Source organism: Halichoerus grypus, chromosome 13 (genome assembly GCF_964656455.1).
Source record: "Halichoerus grypus chromosome 13, mHalGry1.hap1.1, whole genome shotgun sequence".
Taxonomy (NCBI): Eukaryota; Metazoa; Chordata; class Mammalia; order Carnivora; family Phocidae; genus Halichoerus; species Halichoerus grypus.
In genome coordinates, this window is record NC_135724.1 from 64577379 (window position 1) to 64594610 (window position 17232).

General features: G+C 46.2%; 1 long non-coding RNA gene across 1 annotated transcript; it reads right to left on the bottom strand.

The window, feature by feature from the left end:
- Positions 1-314: 314 nt before the first annotated feature.
- Positions 315-3816, bottom strand: LOC118554326 (uncharacterized). Its single transcript, XR_013443177.1, has 3 exons — positions 3745-3816; positions 3313-3460; positions 315-648 (listed from the first exon to the last, which is right to left on the bottom strand). It is a non-coding gene; the product is annotated as an uncharacterized LOC118554326 (long non-coding RNA).
- Between the last annotated feature and the right edge of the window lie 13416 nt (positions 3817-17232).

The following is a 17232-nucleotide window of genomic DNA, read 5'->3' on the forward strand; positions in this document are numbered from 1 at the left end:
GTGATGAGACTTCTCACAGTGATCCATTTAGTATCAAAATACGTTTCTTCTTCATATGATGATTCAAACAGTAGATCCTAACCAGGTGAGGAGCTAGGTGAGAAATCAGTCAGCAGGATGCCAAGAGACATTATGAAGGGAAGACAAAATCGGGAAGCTTTTAATGTTATATCTCATGTTGAACTGTTTAAAAACACGCTATGACCTCACACATAATATTGTTCCATTCATATCATTTTGGGCTCTGAAAAGTTAAGAATTCTTTCAAGACAGAGTTTTATGTTCAGTGCCAAAGGACAACAAAGTACCAAGAATTACGGTATCTGAAAATATTTGTATTAATTGGTGAAGGGCTTATAATGGAGAAAGTTTTCCCATAACAAATTAAAGATAAATCAACTCCCAAGGAAACCTCGGGAAAGGGGACGTTGATTAGAGATTGTTGAGATCAGCAAATGTTTCTGCTGCTTCGCTAGTTTCTTACAAATAAATACAGTGTTCTTGCTCACATGCTGAGCTCTGGGCTAATGCATTTTTTTGTGAGCAAGCCAACAGTAGAACCAAAAACATTTGCATCCCTGGGGACAAGGTAATGCTCTTTGGGAAGGCAGGAACATAGTATGTTATCCTTGGAATCATCTTCAAAATCTGGAACAGAAAACAGAACTTTATTAATTAAGGCTTCTTAAACGTCTGCCCTCAAACAAGAGTTTGGAATGTTCAGGTCAGTGACTAATTTCCAGTGAATAGCCGTCCTGCACCTACCGCCTTCCTTCCCTCACATCCACTGATGTTTTAACTCCCCGCCGTCTGCTTCCCTGTCCATCTGCCACGAGAACTTTACTTTTTAAAGATATTTTAAAATATAAAAGTAATGTATGTGAGGGCTGCCTGGGTGGGTCAGACGGTTAAGGGCCTGCCTTCAGCTCAGGTCGTGATCCCAGGGTCCTGGGATCGAGCCCCGCATCAGGCTCCCTGCTCAGCCAGAAGCCTGCTTCTCCCTCTCCCCCTGCTTGTGTTCCCTCTCTAGCTGTCTCTCTCTGTGTGTCAAATAAATAAATAAAATCTTAAAAAAAAAAAAGTAATGTATGTGAACCGCAAGAAACTCGAAAACACTGAACAGCATTAAAAAGAAATTTCCCATGCCTGAGTAGATATTGGCAACACAGACTTCTAACAAAAGCTTGTGTCCAGAATATACAAAGAACTCCTACAAATCAATTAAAAAAAAAACATTAAAGAGAAAAATGAGCAACAGATTTGAACAGACACTTCACCAAGGAGGATACTCAAATGTACAGTCTCAATTTTGTTAGTAACCAGCTGTAAATGAAAACCATGATGTGTGTGAGGGTTTTAAAATAAGTCCAGGGATGCCTGGGTGGCTCAGTGGGTTAAGAGGCTGCCCTTGGCTCAGGTCATGATCCCAGGGTCCTGGGATCGAGTCCCACATCAGGCTCCTTGCTCAGCGGGGAGCCTGCTTCTCCCTCTGCCTGTGCGCCCCCCCTGCTTGTGCTCTCTCTTTCTCTCAAATAAATAAAATCTTTTAAAAATAAAATAAGATAAAATAAGTCCACACATTCTTTGCTACTTCTCCCTTCACGACATGGGGACTAGTTCCTTTGAGGGCCCTCTAGGAGTAAACACTGGCTTCCAACAGAGAGAATAAAGCAGATGGAAGTGTGTGGCTTCCCTCTCGCCCCCTCTCATGAATCACTCAGAGTAGAGTGGGCAACCGGCTGTCATGTCGGGCGGCTGGCTGCTCAAAGAGCCCAAGGGAGACCCAAACGGTGAGGAAACTGGAGCCTCGAGCCAAACTCTGAGGAGAAGACCCTGAGCAGAACTGCCCTGCTAAGTCACTCCTAAAGAAGTGGTGACCCACAGGAACGTGAGATAATGAAGTTTTTAAGCCACCAAATTTGGGGGTAATTTGTTACATAGATGATGTATCCAATAGGATACCACCACACATACACCAGAATAGCTAAAATTTTAAAGTTTGACATATCAAGAACTGGTTACCATATGCAGAAAGGGAATTCTCATTGCGCCTCTGCTGGTGGGGTGTGTAACTGGTACAACCATTCCGGAAAACCGTGTGAATGATCTCCCTAACCGTGTGAATGAACAGATACATACCCTACCCCGCAAGTCCACGTCTAGGACACACGTACAGAAATGCACGCACATTAGGCATCAACACTCGTGCAAGAATATTCACAACAGCATCATATAATGGCCCAAACTGAAAGTCCACCAACAGTATTTGGATTAATAAATGGTGGCGTGTCCACACGATGGAGTGCTAATCAACAGCCGCGACAATTCATGAACTCTAGCGGCACGGACTAAGACAGCGGAGTCCCACAGGATGCGCGAAAGAAGCCAGACACCAAAGAATTAACCCTGAATAGATTCTATAGTCAGCATCCAGTAACGAGAGACAAACCACACCGCTTATCCCAATTGAGAGAATGTATCATAAAGATCTGTTAACTAGGTATAAAGCTATTAACTAGACGACGAAAAGTCAAAAAGAGGTCTCCGGGAGGTAGCTACTAACCCCTCGGACTGGGGAGTAAAAAGAAAAAAGTTGGAATTCCTGAAATCCAGCCACTTGGAGGCAGGGCCCCGGCGCAGCCCTCTGGTGCTGGGACTGGCGTCTGGGGGCGCGCTGAGGCGGGTTCTGTAAGTATTGCGAAACTTACAAACTAGATGAAATTACTGCGGCAGGAAGCCGCCGCCACCGCCCGGGAGCGGGGCGGGGGGGGAGGGACGGGGCGGGGAGCAGGTTGCTAGGGTAACGTTGGCAGGAAAGGAAGCCAACAGGAAGCCAGCAGGAAGGAGCAAGTCCCGCCCCTCTCCGCCCAGCCGCAGGTTCTCTGCGGCCGGCCTCGCGGGGAGTCTAGTCGATCAGCCGCCGGAGGGGTCGCGGTAGAGGGAGTCTCGCCCGCAGACTAGGAGGGTGGGTTTGGAACCAAGAGGCGGGAGCTTGAGAGCTGGCACAGAAGGCATATATTAACGTTCAAAAGCAAACAAAATGGATACGTGGTGTTAATATTGGGACAGTGGTTACCTCGTGGAGGGGGGAGCAGTGGGGCACAAGGGGAGCTTTCGAGGTGCTAGGGATATCTTATGCGTTCACCCGGGCGACGGGAATATCGAAGTGTGGGTAGAGCCTTCCGTTAACACCCCGCCTTCCGGTTATAAAAGGCAACAAAGATTCTAGGAGGTTTAATTCAGTGTAACCCAATGAGTGCTTACTGAAATCTCACCTAAACTCGAAGAGAGGCCCCTTCTCGGAATGTTTACCTGATTCCTTTTTTTCTCATTGATCTCTTCTCCGAAGTCTTAGAAAAATCGTCGTCTGATTTCACAATTGAACGCAAACTGCATAAGCTTATCGTGTCATGTATTACGGCCAAGGTGCTAGTTTTGGCTTCCCAGCGAGATGATAAACCTGAGGACCAGAAACCCAATATTACTCCTTCATACCCCCGAAATGGCATAGCTCGGGACTGAACTCAGGTGTCCATAAATACCTGTTATCTAATTAATAACTAGCTTCAAACTTAACTGAAGTGCTGATGAGTTAAACTAGCTCCTCATTTGGCACCAGGTAAAGATGAATACGTGAAGGAGATCGTTGTTTACAGTTTATTAAGAAAGGGAAGGCCAAAAAAAAAGAGAGAGAGAGAGAGAGAAGAAAGGGAAGGCCAAAAGGTGACCTAGGTAAACGCGTACCCTCCTCAAGGGGAAAAAAAAATCCTTTTATGAAAAATTCTGTTTTCTCTATTATCTTGAAAATGCAAACGCCTTGGCCGAGCTTCGGGCACAGCCCCCGCGCATCTGGGCCGCCGCAGGCGCTGGGTCCCACGCGCGACCTTTGCCCCACTTCGGGCGGCCGCCTGGACGCTTGTCCCGGCGGGCGGCCACGGTCCCTGTTTGTCCTCTTCACTCAGTCCTCAGGCTTGCACTTGAACAGGCACTCATCACTTGCCATAGAAAGTCGCTCTTCACACGTCAGCCAGGCTATTTTTAAAATCCCTCCCCGAGCTCCGCAAACTAAAAGTACCGCGGGGCCGTGCCACCGCAGCCGGGTCCTGCCAGCCTCCGCGCGGCAGCCTGGCCAGCGAGGGGGCTGTCCCCGGACACCCCGGAACAGAACCGCCCCCAGACCCCGGAGGGAGGACAGTTCTCAGGACCCCGGGGGGGCGGGGGGAGGACGGCCTCCAGACCCCGGGGATCCGCCCCCCCCCGAAATCCCCGGAGGGGCGGCCTCCCCTCCCCCCGCTTCCTTCTTGGCCTGGCGGGCCCTGCCTTCCACAATCTCTCAGGGAAAGGCCGTCCTCTCGGCCTCCCTGCAGTCCCCTTTCCCAGGACTGACGATGGCCCTCTGCCCACCGTTGTGGCGGATCCGCCCGGAGCCTTCCTCGTTGGTGGCCAAGGGCCCGTAAGACTTGAGTCTCAGATTCCCCACCCCACCCTCCGGCCTCTGTGCACCCCCCTCCTCCGATCTGTCACACACGGGGGGAGGGGGCCGGGACTAGGAGGGGGGCTCCTGGGACGGGCCTTGGGGTGGCCTCTGACTTGAACCTGGGGCCTGGACCCTTCTCCTTGGCTACTGTCCCTGGGCAGCCTGGGCCAGGCGGAGGCTGGGACAGGTTCAGGGGCCTTATTTGGCTCACATAAAGAACCTTCCAGGACTTCACCGTCCCTCGCCCCACCCAGCCATCATACAGATGTCAGAAAGTCTGATTTAAAACTCATTGGTGGGGCACCTGGGTGGCTCAGTTGGTTAAGTAACTGCCTTCTGCTCAGGTCATGATCCCGGGATCCTGGGATTGAGCCCGGCATCGAGCTCCCTGCTCCGCGGGGAGCCTGCTTCTCCCTCTGCCTCTGCCTGCCACTCCCCTTGCTTGTGCTCTCTCTCTCTCTGTCAAATAAATAAATAAAATCTTAAAAAAAAAAAAAAACTCATTGGTTAGGGGCGCCTGGGTGGCTCAGTCCGTTAAGCATCCGCCTTGAGCTCAGGTCATGATCTCAGGGTCCTGGCAGGTGGGGTTCCCTGCTCAGTGGGGAGTCTGCTTCTCCCTCTCCCTATGCCTTTCCTCCCCACTCATGCTCACTCTCTCTCTTTCTCAAATAAATAAATAAAATCTTTTAAAAAAGAAATTCAGGGGCGCCTGGGTGGCTCAGTTGTTAAGCGTCTGCCTTCGGCTCAGGTCATGATCCCAGGGTCCTGGGATCGAGCCCCACATCGGGCTCCCTGCTCAGCGGGAAGCCTGCTTCTCTCTCTCCCACTCCCCCTGATTGTGTTCCCTCTCTCGCTGTGTCTCTATCAAATAAATAAATAAAATCTTTAAAAAAAATAAATAAATAAATAAAATAAAATAAAATAAAATAAAAAATAAAAAAGAAATTCATTAGTTAAAAAAACAGACTCTTAACAGTAGAGGACAAACTGATGGTTACCAGAGGGGAGGTGGGGGGCTGGCGATGGGTGAAATCGGTGAAGGGGATTAAGAGAGTACACTTAGGAAGAGCACTGCGGATTGTATAGAATTGTCGCATCACTATATTGTACACCAGCAACTAATATAATACTGTATGTTAACTATACTGGAATCAAAATGTTTTAAAGATAAATGGAGCCCATTTGTTAAGAAACTACTAACAATGTTTTTTCTCTAGGAAGGAGAACTGGGTGACTGAAAAATGGGGTAGGAGAGAGACTCATTTCATACATACCCTTTTTGACCTTTTGGATTTCACTCATATGCAAAATTGTTCATATTATTAAAATAAAACCTTGCATTTTAATTGTGGCTATTGCATAGTATGTTCAGTTGGTGAAAATTCAGTTGAGTTCTAGGTTTAAGAACAAGAAAAACTTTTTAAGAAAAAATTCAGTTAAGTTCTATGCACTTCTCTGAATATATATGTACCTCAGTAAAAAGTTTTAAAAAATTAAATAAAATCTGTAGGCAAAGAGCAGAGCACAGGCCACCATTGTCCTGCAGGCCTGTGTGCTCTTGGGAAGCCATCTAGATAAGCTTGGACACAGACCAGCTCCAGGCATCTTCAGCCCCTCCTCTCTGCTGCCTCAATCTTGGAGTCCTCCTGGGTGCACATTCTCAGTACATTCCTACTTTCTAATCTCTCTAAGAAGCCAGCAAAGGCGGAATGTTAACATTTATATTTCAATGGAAAATCATTCATAGCAACTCAGTGACTCAAAATGTAACTGTGTCCCAGATTCCTGCCTTTTAGTTGGAAGGCATTGTTCTCTGTTAAAAGTGTTCCAGGCTATAGCACTTCAGTTAGAGAGATTATATGTCGGGAGTAAGGGGGCCTTTTTCTGCTCCTCCAGTCTCCTCGGGAATTACAGCGTGCTTCAATCAAGTTTTGAAAGCAAACATGCTTTACTCAGTAGAGAGTATTTGCTGGCACTAGAATGTAATCCCCACAAGGGCAGGGATCCTGGGGCCTGGAACAGGGCATGGCACATAGTAGGAACTCACATGCTTGTAGAATTAATATTTGTAAGTGAACTGAGCCAAAAGTGACTGAAAGGGCCTGTCCCCTCTCTTTTCTCTGTTTCTGCCACCCCCAGGCACAGACACTAAGGTAACAAAAATGCAGTAAAAAATCGAAGTGTATAAAAAAAGAAAAAAAAAATCGAAGTGTGGTTTGGTATGTAAATATTAGTAGTTCATTTGTAAACAGTTTAACATTAATGCCTGATAGTCACAAAGCATCTTATTGATTTTGAAGTTATGAGAGATATGAAAACATATTTACATTTCAGTCTTCTATCTCTAACCCCCTAGGCTCTGGCTCCTAATAGAGTATGGTAGTTGTCAAACAAATCCAGAACAACAGCCAATGAGATACATAAGGATTTTAAAAGAGCAGGCAGTCTTCTGGGGCGCCTGGGTGGCTCAGTCGTTGAGCGTCTGCCTTCAGCTCTTGGGTCATGGTCCCAGGGTCATGGGATGGGCCCCCGCATCAGGCTCCTTGCTCGGTGGGAAGCCTGCTTCCCCCTCTCCCACTCCCCCTGCTTGTGTTCCCTCTCTCACTGTGTCTCTCTCTGTCAAATAAATAAATAAAATCTTTAAAAAAATAAAAAAAATAAAAGAGCAGGCAGTCCAAGTGAGAGTTTCAAGATCTAAATAGGTACACACTTGTGTAACAGAAAGATTAAATGGTGTGATTTAATCAAATGGTTGGGGGAAATAGCGTATAGTATGATGCATTAAAGTTGGCAAGAGGAGGGGTGCCTGGGTGGCTCAGTTGGTTAAGTATCAGACTCTTGATCTTGGTGAATTCAAGCCCTGTTTTGGGCTCCACACTCAGCATGGATCCTACTTAAAAAAAAAAGTTGGCGAGAGGATATGGATATGTCAGATGCGAGAAGTGGGTGGCTCAGGGAAGGAAACACTGAAAATCTTATTTTACATCAGATTGCTTTAAATAAAAAGAGAACTCAGTAAAGATGGAGGTAAAATTAGATACAAAATGTGAACTCATGACATTCACTAAAGTGGCTTAAATCAGTGTCATTTCCCCAGGGTCTCTCAGCTGCTTGCACTCAGAGCAGCTGATTCTCTGTGCTGTAAGAGAGGGAAAATAAAACCCAGCCTGACACAGCTTGCTTGCTGTCAAAGATACAGGGTATTTCAAGACTACCAAGGAACCAGTTTAAATCAGAGGCTCCCATGGGCTACATTGTGACAATTGGAGCATTATAAAGAAAATAATTCTTTAGAAAACCATGAGTCCAATTATTACCTCAAAAGAGGCAAACAGTATGAGGTATGCTTCAGGAAAGCTATACATAAATTTCTAATAACAGTTTCAAAAAACGGTATGTATTGATAACTCCTGATTATATACCAGGTTTGTATTTTGTTTGACAACTAATGTCCGGCAGTGTGAATCAGGGCATGGAGAGTTGATCTGCAGGTGCAGGACTGACCCTGGGCTCCTCTGAGGGCCATAGGGGACCAGAGAGAAGGAGGTGGGGACCAGGCAGGGGGTAGCTATGATCAGGGGAAAAAAACATGCAGAGTAAAAAATCCATAAAGGCAAAGAAGTGAGTTACCAGGTGGCAAGGAGGTCCTTGGGAGTGAGGGTACCAGCCTGATTTGCTGGGCCTCTGCGCCAGTCCTGAGATCCCACACCTGCTCTCTTGCCTGGGATGTGGGATCCGATGCCTTGGCTGATGAGTACATTTTTGACTCTGGGATGAAGAAGGAAATCAAGCCCATATTATATGGGACTTATTTAAGTTGTATTTATATAGTTGTGGTAGTAAGTTTTAGAATCATTACACTATTTTATGTATGCTTTGACTGCTGTTAGGATGTTGGGGAACCTGATTTGTTGGGTTCTGATTATTAGATGGATAAGCACACTTAAGTGTGGAAGGCAATTTTGCCCCTGAGAATTACAAAAACTCCAAGTTGAAGTACTTGAAAGAATTAGATATTATAGGGGCGCCTGGGTGGCTCAGTCGTTAAGCGTCTGCCTTCTGCTCAGGTCATCCTGGGCCCTGCTAGGTGGGAAACCCGCTTCTCCCTCTCCCACTCCCCCTGCTTGTGTTCCTTCTCTCTCTGTCAAATAAATGAATAAAATCTTAAAAAAAAAGAATTAGATATTATATTCATAATTATAGCTTGAACTATCTAAGATAATTTAGTCAAGTTTGGAAATACTGTTGTTTAGGGGAACTTAATCTGTCAAATTTATACACAAATTGAGCATTGATTAAAGAACAAGGAAAAGTTGTCTTTTGACTTTCTAACATTATTAGGTGGTTGAATAGCTGAGCAAGACTGACCAATGGAGGATAAAGGGTGAAGAACATTTGGTTTTTAATTTTATAATTTTAGTTCATTAAGTATTGATAAAAAAACAAACCACAATCTTTTCTTTTTGAGGAATAATGCTACCTCCCATCAAACAACTCAATTGACAGCTCTCTACCACGGTTTAGAAAAGTAAAAGAGATGCAGTTGCCCATGCCACAGAAAAGGCCAAGGCTCTTTTCTCTAAAACCCACATGATTTTTTTTCAGATTAATACCATTTTTGGAATATTTATATAGCAACTGTGTTTTCTAGTGGGCTTCTTCTTCTTCTTTTTTTTTTTTCCTCCTGGAAGGACATTTTGCAAAAGATAGAGAAAGAAAGAGACAGGGAAGGGGGCGCCTGGGTGGCTCAGATGGTTGAGCGTCTGCCTTCAGCTCAGGTCATGATCCCAGGGTCACGGGATCGAGCCCCACATTGGGCTCTCTGCTTGGCAGGGAGCCTGCTTCTCCCTCTTCCTCTACTGTTCCCCCTGTTTGTGCTCTCTTGTTCTCTCTGTCAAATAAATAAATAAAATCTTAAAAAAAAAAAGAGAGAGAGAGGGAGGAAGGGAGGAAGGAAGGAGAGGTGGGGGAGAGAGAGAGAGGGAGGGAGAGAGAGTGAGGAGGAAGAGAAAGATCCCTGTTTAGTACTTCGAAAAGCTCATTGAGCCTGGGAAATTCTAGGGATTCTCACCAATGACTTGTTTTTCTGCTCTTTATTAGCACTCTCTGTTGACACCCCCTCCCCCCAATTCTTCCCCTCTTGGTTAAGGAAAGACTCATGGTGGGGGCTGGCTGGGGTGTCCCATGGGACATGCCTTCTATCATGGTTCCCAGACTTCTAGATTCCACACACCAGCAACGTCTCAAAAAAAAACAACCAAACAAACTTTTTTTTTGGTGACCTACATAGATTTGTCCATCATTTATGTGGCCAAATGAGAAGGAAAAGCAAAAACAAATCCCTGCCATTTCACATCACAATCATTTTATTACAGATGTGACATTTTAACACCAAAATGCAGAGAGGACATGACTTCGGTCAAGGACCATTTTTTCACATGAAATACACTTAGCTGAATGGAAATCTCACAGGGTTGTCCCTATTACTCTGTGTGGTTGTAAATGTCACTGGGGGCAGACCGGTGCCCACCTGGGAATTACAGCCCCAGAGAATAGGCTGAGTGTGCTGGGTCCCCCCACCCCACCTCCCCTAGGCCTACTCACTCAAGGACCCACTCTGCGTCTCCTCCGTCCGAGTCCTGAGCTGCCTGGCACTCCTTTCCTCTTAGTGGGCACAAATGTCAGCCTCATACTCTTTAAAGTGTCTGTGCCCCTTGATTAATGCGCCTTTCGAGTTATTATTGTCCGCATTATTTTAGCCTCCCAAGTTGTCACTGGGCCAATCATGAGCCTAAAGACATCATTTGAGCCCATCCCTTCTCCAGGGGACAGCTGCGAGAGGGAATGCCCTCTTCAGAACTGAGAAGCGTCCTCTGTGGGGCCAGTGTGCTTTCCTGGGAGGAAATTTAGTACTATTTTGCTGTTTCTATAACCATCATTCCCAAAGAAAATGGGAAAAGAGAAAAACCCTTCCATATATGAAAACACCTCTGTTCTCAGACTACAAGTATTTCCCATGTGTTATCCATCTCACACAGAGATGGGGGATTTTAAACTTCCTGAAAAGCTCCTAATACATTTGATTACTAAAAGGAAGTTATATTAGAGTTTGAGAGACTCCTGAAAAGCTACCTAGTACATTTAGTTACTAAACAGAAGTTATGTTAGAGTTTTCTACCAACCAGGAAAAATTCAAAAATAATTTTTAAAGTCCAGTATGCTTCACTTTCCTTTAAAGACTTTCAATTTGTGGGGCGCCTGGGAGGCTCAGTTGGTTAGTGTCTGCCTTTGGCTTGGGTCATGATCCTAGGGTCCTGGGATCGAGCCCAAGGTTGGGCTCCCTGCTAAGCGGGGAGTCTTCTCCCCCTCCCCCCCCATGCTCTCTCTCGCAATCTCTCTCTGTCTGGAATAAATAAATAAAATCTTTAATAATAATAATAAAAAGACTTTCAATTTATATATCAATGTTTTATATGACCTTTTCCAATTGGAATATCAGTGCCGTGATTGGGCAAACATCTAAGACAGATTCATTCACTCGGCAAATGTTTTTAAAGTACCTACCACGTGCCAACCGTAGCTTTGGCTTTGGAGACACAAAAATGAAAACTCATTCTTTTCCACCAAGGGGCTTAGGAATTTTAATAGGGAGAAAGAGACATGTTGACCAATACATGGGAAGTGTTCCCAGTGCTTTCTTAATGACCTGGGCAGGTATAATGGAGCATAAGGGAGGTGGGCATCATCAGTTCTCCCTGAGAAATGGTGAGGGATAGCAACCCTTCATCAGGGTGGGAAGGAGACACAGAGAAGGCAAGTCTGGTCAGCAGGCCAGATCGTGAGGGGTCTGGGTGTCTCTGGCAGACAGGGGAGGTTGTGCTTGTTATTAAGCTATTGCCTTCCAGCTCAGCACCCCCCCTTCTCTGCTCTGCAGTTAGATGCCAAGGCTAAGCCTCTGCAAGTACATTTCCCTTTGCCAGCTGGCTCCCCATGAGGATCTACCAGTGGGAGTGCTGAGAGGAGACTGGGAGGCTTGAGGAGGGAATGGGCACCTGCTGGCAGGCTGTTCTTGTCACCATCACACCGGCAAACTCCCAGCTCTTTTCCAGACCCCCACGCCAGCCTGCCTGGGTCTTGCAGAGGTGGCAGCTCCACCCAGCAGCAGCCTTGCCTCAAGGCCCCTCTTCCAAGCCTCTGTCCTGCCTGCATAGCAACCTTCTGAGGAGGCCCAGCTCCCAGCCCCAGGGCACCCCTCCCAGCGGACAGGTTCTGGCGATCCCAGCCTCTGCCTTGTTTCCCCAGCCAGCCCTAAGGTTGGGAGCTGCTTCCTGCCCCCGCTATCGTTGCTGACTCAACAGTTTTCTGTTTTTGCCTTTTTACCTGCTTAGCCAATTTCTTACATTCAGTTCTCCCTTGTCCTGAGAACCACAATCAGTATCATACTGGGTGTGAGTGGTCCAGGAAAACAGGCTTTTTTTAAAGGTCAGAATATGGGATTGATCCAGATGTGTTTGGCCTTGAATGCAGTGCCGAGCTTCTTCCTGATGAAAAAGGGACACTAGTAACCCAAAGCATATGATGGTGTCACTATTAGTGAAATTATGACCAGAGATTCATTGTGAGGAAGTGTCTACTGATGTGCCTTGAAGGACCAGTGGCCACTGCACTTGAATGTCCAGCAGCAACAAACATTACGGGGATGGTGGGGTGCTTGCTACTTCTCTCTGCACCGGAGAGCTTTCAGAAAGAATACAACCATGCATATTCAGCATCTGAGAGCATGGCTAGAGGAGCAGGAGACTAGGAGTAATAGATTAGGAGTCTACTGCAAACTAAATTCAGTAACTTCCTGCTGGTTTGAATATGTTTGAGAAAGTCTATCCTAAAATACTGAATGCTTTTTAGTATTTTTATTACTTTATTATAATGCAGGGACTTAAAGCTAGCAAACTAATATGTGTCTGGACTTGGGGTACCTGCTATTAATACATAGCCAAAAAATGCTTTCCCAGTGCTCTGTAGCTTATCTCAGAGACTTTGATTCCTAGAGTTGGAAGAGATCATCAGCCCTACTTACAACAGCCCTGCCTCACACGCCTCTACCCAAAGCATCCAATGACGCACTCTCTGGTTTTCTGCAGCCCATCCCAATTTTTAATAGCTCTAACTGGGAGAATTTCCAGATCTTGAGCAATGTTTGCCTCACTGTAACTTTCTACTATTAATCCTAGTTTTGTCCCAAAGAATTATGTAGACTAATTCTAGCTCAGGGCTGGATCCAGAATTAGTGGAGCTAATCTTATTCAATTTGGGGATTGGGGAGAGCTCTCTTTCAGAAAAAAAGAATAACAATTATGATCATGATATTAGGTTGAAGGCTTCAAAGAAGCCAGTGCAAGTGGGGGGCCCAGAAGCTTCTGTTCCATGAGAGCCAGAGCAAATCCACTTCTGTCCCAATCTCTTTTCTTGAAAATTCTTCATGTCACCTTATTCTCCACCATGTTGAGAAGTTTTTCCTTCTCCACGATAAGCATCCTTAATTTACCCAGTTGTTTCCTTGGACATATTTGGGTTTGTCATCAACCCTCCTAAAGAACGGTGTGTAAACAGTAATTGCCTCTGGAGAAGGAAAGTGAGAGAGGTGCCCACGATGAAAAGAGAGCTTTTAGTTCGTGCCCTTGTGACGTTTTTGTGTCCTGTGCATGCATGGCTGCACATTGAAATGCCCTGAATCACCAATTTAAGCAAATAACTGTTTACAACATGCCAAAAACTGAACAAGATTCTCCAGGATGACCTACCCAGCCAGAGTATAATGGGATTCCAACCTGCATGGCTCAAAATATCAAGGAATCCTAACACATCCGTGTGCTGATCCCTGCAACTGCTAGGTAACCCTAGGCACTCACTCCGCACTTGCACAGTTACTCTTTGAGACCTAAATAGAGGAGGTTCTATGGACCCCAGTTAAGTTTTCCTTTGCCAAGCTGTCCACAAAATTCCTTGAAGCCTTTTTCTATCATCTGCTGTGAATTACCTCTCTTGGGTTTGCCATCTGGAAAAATGACACATGCTTTTATTTATTCAGTTCGAAAATCATGAAGTGCCTACTAGATTCAAAGACAAAGAAAGCCAAATAATTGCATAACGTGACTAGGTCTACAGCCCGTGCTCGGAAAGAGTTAAGCCGCTAGGACCTGGGAGCCTGGGGAGGTAGAGCAGGGAAGGCTAAGAGTGGAAAAGTACTGAATGCTGAGTCAGAGTGGAGAGAAGTGTCTTCAAGGCCCCCCAGACCAGGTGGTCTTGGCAGAGGTCCTGAGAAAAGCCTCATCTGAGGCGCCTCCCCCACAAAAAGAGGCCTGAGAATGGGGGTGCTTGGGCCAGGCTTGCAGGTATTCCTCAGAGCATGGCTGGGGGTGGGAGAGCACAGTGGGGCTGACCTCGGAATCTTTCGATGCTCTCCAGAAAACTGCAGTGCCCTGGCTAAGTACCAAGTCTAGGATGTGTAAGGCACAGTCTGCCCCTCATGGGACCTGCCAGGTAAAACTTTGTAATTACCTATGGTCTGGTCTGAAAAATCACAATTAGAATTTTGGCCTGGAGCCAGACTCCTCAGACTAGAGTTAAAATAAAACATGATATCTCAACCTCAGCATTATTAACATTTTGGGCTGGAAAATTCTGCATTGTGGGCAGTATCCTTGGCCTCTATCCACTAGATGCTGGTAGCACTCCCCACATTGTGACAACCAAACTTGTTTCTAGACATTTCCAAATGTCCCCTGAAGGGCGAAATCACACTGGTTGAGAACACTGAAAAAGAGGAACATAATACCTCTGAGACTTGAGTTGCTCAGAATTTTACTTGTGTAAATCTACTTCTGCCTACCTTTTTGGCATTGCCCTGGGAATGTCTCCTCTGTCTGAAATAATCTTTCTTTCCTCTCCTATTTGTGGACACCTACTCTTCCTCTCACCTCTCCGTGAAGCCTCCCGTGACCATGCTCTCACCCTCCTGACGGTGGGTCTGGTCTTTGCGCCACTTCTGAACTAAACAAACGCTTCTTTTATTATTGTCTTAGTCTCTCTGCAACACATCCATCCACACAGGTCTGGCACTCGGTAGGCACCCAGTAAATATTGGAGAGAGGACTTAGACAAGAGGAACCAAGAGTTTTCAAAGGAGACTGAGAAAGGAGTAGCCAGAGTTATGCAGAAGACATATCAGCAGATATTGAGGTCCAGGAAACAAAGAGAAGAAAGTTCCAAGGAGAAGTAGCCCCCAGAGGGAAATGCTGTTGAGAACTGAAATAGGAAAAAAGATGAAAAAGTGTCTGATATGCAGGCCTCAGGAGGGCACTGGTGACATTTGAGAACACGTGAGGCAGGGTGTCGTAGGAAGCCATGCTGCGGCAGGCTGAGGACCCGCCAGCTGGGGCACTGAGGAGAGGGAGGACTCTCTCAAGAAGATCCAGACACAATGGGAAAGTGGCAACTAGAAGGGGTGTGGGGCTCAACAGAAGACACTTAAGGAGAGTCAGACATCAGATGTCAAGGGGCTGGGCAAAAAGGAAGAAATAGTCAGTGGAAATGAATGTAGGGAGTAAACATACCAGAGAGAGAAGGTAATTGATGAAGCGAGGTCCAGAGGGAGAATGGAGGAGCCGGTCCAGAACTCAATGGGGAGGAAATAGAGAAGCACCTCTTCCTTTGAATCAGGAGAAAATGGGTACAGGGGAAAGGTGTTGTGTGTACCAGGGTGAATTACCTCCTAGTGAAATAGGCAATAGGGCATTTGAACAGTGAGCAGAGAAGGTTTGGAAATGTCAGTGAAGGGGAGAGGAAAAGCATTGCTGAGCAGCACTAAAGTTGAGGAAATGCAAAGAAGAAGCCAATATTTAATGAGCACCTACTATGTGCCAGATCTTTTATTTATTTATTTTTTTTTTTTTTTAAGATTTTATTTATTTATTTGAGAGAGAATGAGAGACAGAGAGCATGAGAGGGAGGAGGGTCAGAGGGAGAAGTAGGCTCCCTGCCGAGCAGGGAGCCCGATGCGGGACTCGATCCTGGGACTCCAGGATCATGACCTGAGCCGAAGGCAGTGGCTTAACTAACTGAGCCACCCAGGTGCCCTATGTGCCAGATCTTTTAGACGTTACTTCATTACTTCTCTAGACTGCCCTATGAAGTTCGTATGATATCTACTTTATAGATGACCAAGTGAAGACTGAAAGAGGTTAAGTCATCAGGTAAAGCCTGATGTCCTAGCCAGTAGCATACCTGGAATTTGAACCCAGGTTGGTCTGAAGTCACATCCTTTCCAGTGCTCCACTCCTGGAAATACTGGGACAGTTAAGGTAGTGGGAATAGGTGCAGGAGAGAAAGCAGTATGGACAGGTCGTCAGGGAGTGGAATATGGGAATGGACTGCAGAGGTGACTAAGAGCCAGGCAAAGATGGTGTGGGTGGGAGACTGGGGAGCTGGAGGAGGGGGTGAGGAACGCTAACCTCCTTCTCCCCATCTCCCTGGGGATGTGGAAGAGCTTCGGAAGGGGTGCTTTATTGCTAGAGACAGCCAGGTTTCATTTAGGACCAGAAGAGAGAGGAAGAGCTTTCTGTGAAGATACTGAGTGTGTGTGTGTGTGTGTGTGTGTGTGTGTGTGTGTGTGTGTGTTGGGAGCAGGGGTCTAACAGTGAAATGGGTATCAGGGGGCTCAGTGATCAAGCCTGGCACAGTATCAGCAATGGGAGGAGGGTGCATGAGAAGCGAGGATGGGCTCAAAGCCCAGAAAGAGAATAGCCTTCTACCACGTTTGCTGTTGGGGTTGACCTAAGCTTTGGCCAGGACTGACTGCAAAGGGCTCAGACACAGACTGCCCTAGTCCACACCTCTTCTCCTTTCACATGGACACGCACCAGTTATACCACTAATTGCTCTACCTAAGAACAGACGTACTAAAGAGAAGTTACCCAAGCCCCATCCAAATACTTTGAAGTTTCAGGATAATTTATCACATTCACGTGCAATTCTCCTTCAACGTCCTGAATCACTCTGAGAGGACAATGCTGTTTGCCCGATAAATCACATCTCTAGAAAGAGTCCTCACGCTCTCTTCCCCCTCCCAGGCATCACAGGGTATTTCTTTTCTTTTCTTTCTTTCTTTCTTTTTTTTAAGATTTTTTTTCTAACATTTCCTTTATTGAGTAAATAGCAAATTAGCTCAAAATTCTGAAATCCCTTTTTTAAAGATTTTATCTATTTATTTGACACAGAGAGAGAGAGAGAGAGCGCACAAGCAGTGGGCATGACAGGCAGAGGGAGAAGCAGGCTTCCCGCGGAGCAGGGAGCCCAATGTGGGGCTCGGTGCCAGGACCTGAGCGGAAGGCAGATGCTCAACCGACTGAGCCACCCAAGCGTCCCACAGGGTATTTCTTCTGAAGACATTTGATTCTTAGTGATCCTAGTAGGTAGGGAAACTATGAACCATTTTTGTTGCTGCTGTGTTCTGAGTACTGAGCAAATCTTTGTCTCCCTGCCTCAGCCTTTTCCATAGAGACCCTGGAGCAACTGACAAGGAAGACAAGCTCCCTGCACTGGGGGGAGTTAGGAATCACTCAAAGGGTCTCTTGTGCCATAAAGAGCCTGCAGGTCATGATTTGAGGACCTGGAAGGATAAGCAAGTCTGAGTTGACACTGCTGTCCCCCCCTTCACCTCCCTTTCTTCCCCTCTTCTCCTAGAAGCAAGCAAACCC